At 38.1% G+C, this 7,721-nt stretch overlaps 1 long non-coding RNA gene across 1 annotated transcript in view; it reads left to right on the top strand.

Moving 5' to 3' along the window:
• Positions 1-7,043, top strand: part of LOC107677043 (uncharacterized) — an 11,085-nt gene extending 4,042 nt beyond the window's left edge. Inside the window, exons 2-3 of the long non-coding RNA XR_001632798.1 lie at positions 1,140-1,146; positions 7,032-7,043. This is a non-coding gene — a long non-coding RNA (uncharacterized LOC107677043). The remainder of the gene's footprint in view (positions 1-1,139; positions 1,147-7,031) is intronic.
• The last annotated feature ends 678 nt before the right edge of the window (positions 7,044-7,721 follow it).

Below are 7,721 nucleotides of genomic sequence, written 5' to 3'. Positions count from 1 at the left end.
GGCAGAGGGTCAGAGTCGGATGAGGGGAGAGAGACACCAACGATCAATTTGCTTGTTTCTATTTCGCAAGTTTTTTTTATCAGAAGTCGAGTCACAGTTAAACTTAAAGGGATAGTTCACCCCAAATCGGAGAGCTATCTTACACGGAACTGTAATGTTCCCAGGTCCAGAAACGTAGTAAGGACATCGGTAAAACAGTCCATGTGACATCAGTGGCTTAACTTTAATTTTGCGAAGCTACGAGAATACTTTTTGTGTGCAAAGAAAAAAAATGTATTACTTTATTCAACAATTCTTCTCCCCTGAGTTACCGTCTTCCGCCATTTTAGAGAGTATCACAACGCATACGCACACTTTCCCCTAAGCGTAAACAACGCTGATTACGCAGATTACGTTCGTGCGCGCGCTTTCCGCCCGAACGTAAACAACGCTGATTATGTCGATTACGTTCTTGGATACTCTCCAAAATGGCGGAAGGAGTAACTCGGTGGAGAAGAATTGTTGAATAAAGTATGCTATTTTTGTTTTCTTTGCGCACAAAATGTATTCTCGTAGCTTCGCAAAATGTAAGTTGAGCCACTGATGTCACATGGACTGTTTTACCGATGTCCTTACTACGTTTCTGGACCTGGGAACATGACAGTTCCGTGTAAGAGAGCTCTCCGATTTCATCAAAAATATCTTAATTTGTGTTCCGAAGATGAACAAAGATGACATGAGGGTAAGTAATTAATGACAGAATTTTCATTTTGGCGTGAACTATCCTTTTAAGTTTAACTGTGACTCGACTTCTGATAAAACAAACTTGCGAAATAGAAACAAGCAAATTGATTTCAGTTCATTATATTTACATAACGTCAAATCCATAGGATGATTCCAAGGGCCCGACATGCTGACTTTGAGAATTTTGTTGTACATTGTGTGAATGCTCATGAAGCTGCCTTTTTTAATCAAGTTGAAGCTTTGGATAGCAGTATTACTTATGATGAGATCTTCAAAACTATATGTCAATGAGCAATGGAAAAGCCACTGGTCCAGATGGCATTATTATTGAGATGCTGAAAGCAGCATCACATATGTTATGTACTTTTATGCCTTCTTTATATAACAAAATATTGTATACAGGTGATTTCCCTGAGGCTTGGTGTGAGGGCGTGATTTGCCCATTATATAAGAATGGTGATAGAAACAATGTTGAAAATTATAGAGGAATCTCATTGTTTAATGTACTTGGTAAAATTTTTACAAAGATTTTGAACAGGAGATTAGTATCTTATGTGTAAACAATATGTTTTATGAAGAACAAGCAGGTTATAGGTCAGGTTATTCCACAATGGATAATATCTTTATTTTACAGTCATAATATAAATAATACATAATACATAATTGTCACACCCCTGGACTGTTTGTTGTGTTCGGTGACCCAGTTTCTTCCCCATGTGTTCCGGCTCCTCCTGCTCCAAGCCCCGCCTGTCTCATCCCTGGCTCCTCCCTCTGTCGTCTCCTAGGTTTTTATTTAGCACAGTGGCTAGATTAACAAATAACCAGACGCCACCCGATCTAAATATTCCCTCACAGTTTAATTGTAATGACTTTATGAATTTCTTCACTGATAAAATAGATAACATCAGAAATACAATAGCAAATGTAGATTCTACAGCGTATAGTTGTCACGCCCCTGGACTGTTTGTTGTGTTCCGCTTCCCTGTTAATTAGTCATTCCATGCACCTGTGTTCCCCTGATTGCCCTGTGTTTATCAGCCCCAGTCTGTGCTCGGGACTCCACTCCTCTGGCTTCGCCTCGTCCTTCCGGCTCCATCAGGCTCCTTCATCCCCTCGGCTCCACCTCAGTCCTTTGTCGCTCCGGCTCCACCGCGGCCTCCCGGATCCACATCTTCGCGTTGGTCACCGGCGCCATCTGCTCCGCCTAGGACCTCTGGATCTTCCCCATCGCCCTGGCTCATCGGCTCTCCGTCTCCGCCTCGGGCTCCTCCACCACCTGCTCCGCCACCGTTGGTCAGCCCCCTGGAGTCGGCGACCATTCCTCCTCCATGGCTCCTCCCTGCGTCGGCTCCACCGTGGGCCATCAATATGGCTGTGGCCTGGGTCCTGCTGGGCTCCTCCTGCTCCAAGCCCCGCCTGTCTCCTCCCTGGATCCTCCCTCCGTCGTCTCCTCCCTGGACTCTGTCTGCCGGCCCCTTCCCGGGTGTCCGTCCTCCTCCTGAGCCTCCTCCCTAGTTCCCACCCATTCCCCTCCCCATGTTGTTTCTACGGTGTGAGGACGCACCTACTGGGAGGGGGGAGTAATGTCACGCCCCTGGACTGTTTGTTGTGTTCCGCTTCCCTGTTAATTAGTCATTCCATGCACCTGTGTTCCCCTGATTGCCCTGTGTTTATCAGCTCCAGTCTGTGCTATCTGTGTTTGTCCGAGATTATATGTCAACCCTGGTGTTTCCTGTGATCCTGACTGGCCCGTGTATTTCCGTGGATGTTTGGATTAAAAACCTATTGTTTTCGTGTACTCCTGGTCTCCTCGTTCCTCGCGTTAGGCTAAGTGTGACAATAATATACAGATATAAAGTCAAATATGTTATGAAGCGAAAAGGATGTACTGTATATTTATTGATTTTTCCAAAGCTTTTAATTGCATCCAGCATAGTCTTCTGTACTTCACTCTTATTAAGAACGGCATTGGTGGAAAAGTCTTCAGTGTATTGAAATCTATGTATTCTAAACTTAAATCATGTGTGAAATGAACTGATGGCTTAACAGAATATTTTGGCTGTAGTATTGGTGTACGACAGGGCTGCATGGTGAGTCCACTTTTGTTTATTCTTCTACTAAATGAATATATAACAATGTTAAAGGTATTCAAATAAAATGACAAATATCACAGAAAATATCACAGAAGTGCAGACATTGCTGTACGCTGATAATATGCCTAATATATCTGATACAATTGGAGGGTTGCAGAAAGAAGCTGAACAGCTGGAAATATTTTGTAACCTTTTACTGTATGAGAGTGAATTTGAGTAAAACAAAAGTTATGGTTTTTAGAAGAGGGGACTCTTTAAATAAAAATGAAAGATGGTATTTTTCTGGTCAGCAGATTGAAGTGGTTAATTGTTATAAATATCTAGGTATGTGGGTTACACCAAAACTGTCATGGTGGAAAGCCAGACAACATTTAGCAAGCCAGGGTAAGAAAGCAATGCTTTCTTTACTAGGGTTTGTTCGTACACATAAAATTAGCTGTAACCAAGCTTTGTATTTGTTTGACCACATGCTGCATCCATATTGTATTATGGAGCTGAAATATGGGGCTTTGAGCCAGTAGAGTGTATTGAAAATGTTCAGTTATCTTTTTGTAAAAAAAACTTTTGAGTTTTTAGAGTATCAGTACAAGTGTGAGCAATGTAGCTGTGTTGGGAGATCTGGGTAGATTTGTATTGTCTATTGTTTATATGAAAAGATGTATCATGTATTGGATAAAATTAGTGTCTATGTCTAATCATCGATATCCAAGAAAATGTTCTAACATGCTTTTTCAGTTAGATGAAGTAGGTAGAGAAAACATGGGTCTCCTGCATTAGAGTTATGTTGTATTTTTATGGTTTGTCTGGGAGGCTCAAAGTGTTGGTGATATAAGAACGTTTACATCTATTCTGAATCAGCAATTGAGAGAAAAAGCATGTGATGCATGGTACACGTCAGTTCTAGAAAATAAGAAGTTGAATATATATTCACAATGCAAGTCCCTGAGGGTACAAGAGAGCTACAGTGCATCTGTATATAACATACGGTTGGTATGATCATTGTTTCTGTTCAGATGCTCAGGTCATCATCTGGCTATAGAAACAGGTAGATGGAGTAACACACCAGTGGCAGAGAGAATTTGCAACTATTGTAAGTTAACTTTGATTTATTCTGTGATAGAAGACGAGAAATATTTTTTGTTTGATAGTTCTTTGTATGTGGATCTGCGTAAGAAATATTTGAGTGATCTCGCTCTTGTTGGTGATGTCTGTATTGATGAGTCAAGTGTTTGTGATTCAGAGTATGCATGGAGATTGGCACTGTATATACACCATGGAATGAAGAAAAGAGTATCTGTCATACTATTGTGATTCTGTGGAACTATGGTCCGAGAGGCCATGTATTCCTAAAATACACTTGACTTGACTATAACTGAGATTGGATTATAAATGCATACCAAAATGAAGGAGGCGAGAACTGTTACACCCATAATGCATGCAGATTTCTAATCAATTTTTTCAATAAGAATCTCAATACTTCTCAAAACTCCATCATGCAATTTTGAGAGAAATGTGTTAATGCAGCCTTTACTTGTATGCCTCCAGTATAGCATACAATACTTTGGATTATTATTATTATAAATAATATGAAAAATAATCTATTATAGTGGTCTATTGTCTTAAAATGACTTTGTCTAAATATGGCTCATACAAAATCATAGTAGATCATTTAAATTGCCCCCAGAGTTTCCTTAACGTCATCATGAGATCAAAATCAACTTTTTTTTAAATTTTTTTTAATTTTGCAGTATTTATTATAAATTATTTATTGGTGCACATTATTATTATTATTATTATTATTATTATTATTATTTTAAATTCACACGTCCTTGTAATCTTTATCAAAATCTGCATATGAGATTTTAACTATTTTCATCATTCGTTATAGAATCTGCAACATGTAAAAAAAGACGCCTTTAATGAATTCATGAAGGCCCATCCCTAACCATACCCCTAAACCTGTAGTCCACAGGGGATTCACAGAGATAAATACTTAGGAAATAATGCATGGTGCTTTGTAAGCACTGAATACATGGGCTGTGTAAAATTTAATATTGTAGATAAGGAATTTGCTAAATGATTTTGAAACTTAATAACCGTCACAGTTACGTTCAGTTAGCTTCAGTTTCATGGACTTCTAGTTTGTATTCAGTTGTTCCTGTGTTCTTTGTCCTGTAACATTTATGTTTTGGTGTGTTTCATCTGCCCTGTTTTGGAATAACTTGTGTATTATTATTATTATTATTATTAAAGATTGCGTTTGAACTTCATCGTCTCTTCAGTCTGTCTGCACACACCTAGCTGACAATAACATTAACTAATTCATTTTACTAAAGCAAGATGCACTCTTTTTATGGATGCAGAATGGCTTATTTAAACACTGTAACTTCTAAAATTAATGCATTTCATTCAGGTCCATATGGGGGTGCTAGAAGGTGCTAAGCATCCTCGAATGAAAATGTGTTTGCTCTCTGGTGAGCGTCTTTGCAGCAGACATGGGACCCGTTCTTCGTACATCGCTAACTCAGTTAGCTGGATTTGATAGTTGAACAGATTTGGCATGATCTTGCATTGTTTGGTTCTTCGACGCTCATTGCTGTTGTTGTCATAGCAACAGGTCCCTAAGCTTAAACCTGCTCAGGAGCAGACTTCTTTCATGCATTAATTTGAGTGGTGACCGCTATTATGGGAGTGGCTTGATGGAGCGCAGGAGATGCAGTAACATGATCTCGACCTTTAAGAAACATTACTACATTGAAATAAAAATGTAAAGCCTGTACAAATATTAGAAATCGTGAATATAAATTATTGGGAATCATGTAGAAAATTTAAATAAAATAAAAACAGCGCACATTTCATTTATCTATGATGTTAGATGTTTCCTTATAAAAGTCCAGAAATTTGTCAAGTTTTTCGTCAGGTGTCTTTTTTAATTATATGATGTCATTACGTTGCTGTCTTGTCGCCAGCCAATCGCTGGACTGCTGATCGTGGTTTCGAGTATCGATACATAACCCCTTTTAAACCAACCCATGAACGCACAATTATCTCAGATAACTCAATCCAGCCATACTCATCATCAACAACAGGTGCGTTCGAAGAACCGAATTAGCCAGATCCTGATTAGCGCGATGATATCATCTTGGATGTGACATTTCATCTCGGATGTAATAAGCTACGTACGAAGAACGGGCCCATGTTTGTTGATTTCTTGAACGCAAAGGCCAATTGGAGGTGTTTAAAATCCATTTAATGCCACTCAAAAACATCACAAATGTGTAACAAAAAGTGCAGATCAATGAAAATAAGAGAACTGGGTTACAGTCAGTAACAAACACAAAAAAAGCCCAGTAAAACAGGAACAGAAAAGTAAGGCACCACTGTTTGAAATTGCTAGAGCAGTAGCTGCCAAAATGTCACAGCTAACTTCACATCTTCATATGCATATTCAAATAATGAGGAAGAAAGATATGCACACAGTATCTATACCTGTGTATTTAAAAAGTGGGAGAGTCATTTGGTCCTGTTCTTGTGTGAGTTTAAAGAAGTTCCTAAAAATTTGTTTGAAATCTTTCAGTGTGGATTGCTTTGTGATTGTGTCACAATATTTGCCTGCTATTTAGTATGGGTATTACTAAGTACTAAGTATGGGTAGCGCTGCATTGAGGGAAAATCTACACTGGACCCAACAGAAAACCCACAACACGTAAGTAACCACAGATACTGTTTCAAAGAGGGTGTTTGTATAAAAATCTTAAAGACACAGCAGTTAGAACTACTTAATTCTAAGAGTAATGGGCTGTTTCTCAATATGTGTTCTTGTCTGTTCTTGTGTCCTGTGGACTCGTGAAATGTAATCAGACACTGTCCAAGTGTTGTTCTAGGGTGTGTTTCCTAAAAGCATCATGATGTAGACATGTAGACTTCAAGCGATCATGCTCTTGGGCACAGTAAGCAAGCTAACATGCAGTACATTCTGTATCCTTCATTCTAGTTAAATATAGGCTATGTTTCATACATCTGTCCCATACAGAACATTTTATCTAAAGACCAAATTAATAATAATAATAATAATCAAAAAAGAAAAGAAAAAAATAACATTACTTTAAATTGATATAATTGTGCATCTTGACAACGTAATTTTAATAAAGTTACTCAAATGAGTAATTTTTTTCATCTCATAATGACAAATAAAATACAGAAGCATAGTTACAGAAAGAGGTATCTGAAAGGCAATTGAATTCAACACTTTTTACTTTTCAACAGTTTTCAAGTCTCTCTCTCTCTCTCTCTCTAACTTCGTGGGCAATTCTTTGTAAATATGAACAAAGAAGCCTACAAAAATAAATCTGCATTATTTATCCTTTTGATCTTTTATAAAAAAAGTTCACAAAAATCTAACCTTTCATTTAAACGAAACAATTGAAAATGGGCCGGAAGAAATCTCATTACGAAATGAATGTTTTTCTCAAATACATGTTGGCCATAATTATTGACACTCTTTTATTCAATACTTTTTGAAACCTCCATTTGCCAAGATAACAGGTCTGAGTGTTTCTTATAATACCTGATGAGCTTGGAGAACACCTAACATAAGGTCAGAGACCATTTGTTTGTATACACAATGTAGAGGTGGAACCTCTGGATTGTTCTGATAGACCTTTGAAAAGTGGCGACTCCGGTAAGAAAGTAAAGGGCTCAGAGAGTCACATCCAAGAAAGCTTTAATGAGTTGGGTTTATACAGGCCACGTTGGTGAGCATAAAGGTATACAGGCAAAAGGTATTGGGGTATTTGGGGTGTGTATGTGTGGTCTGAAATAAAGGGAAAATTGTGGAAATTAGATATAAAGAATATTACAGTCTTTCTATTAACTTACTACAGATGTTAAACATTTCCATTCTGA

The sequence above is a fragment of the Sinocyclocheilus anshuiensis genome, unplaced genomic scaffold, assembly GCF_001515605.1.
Source record: "Sinocyclocheilus anshuiensis isolate Anshui unplaced genomic scaffold, SAMN03320099.WGS_v1.1 scaffold584, whole genome shotgun sequence".
Taxonomy (NCBI): domain Eukaryota; kingdom Metazoa; phylum Chordata; class Actinopteri; order Cypriniformes; family Cyprinidae; genus Sinocyclocheilus; species Sinocyclocheilus anshuiensis.
This window is presented reverse-complemented; position numbering and strand designations above follow the sequence as displayed.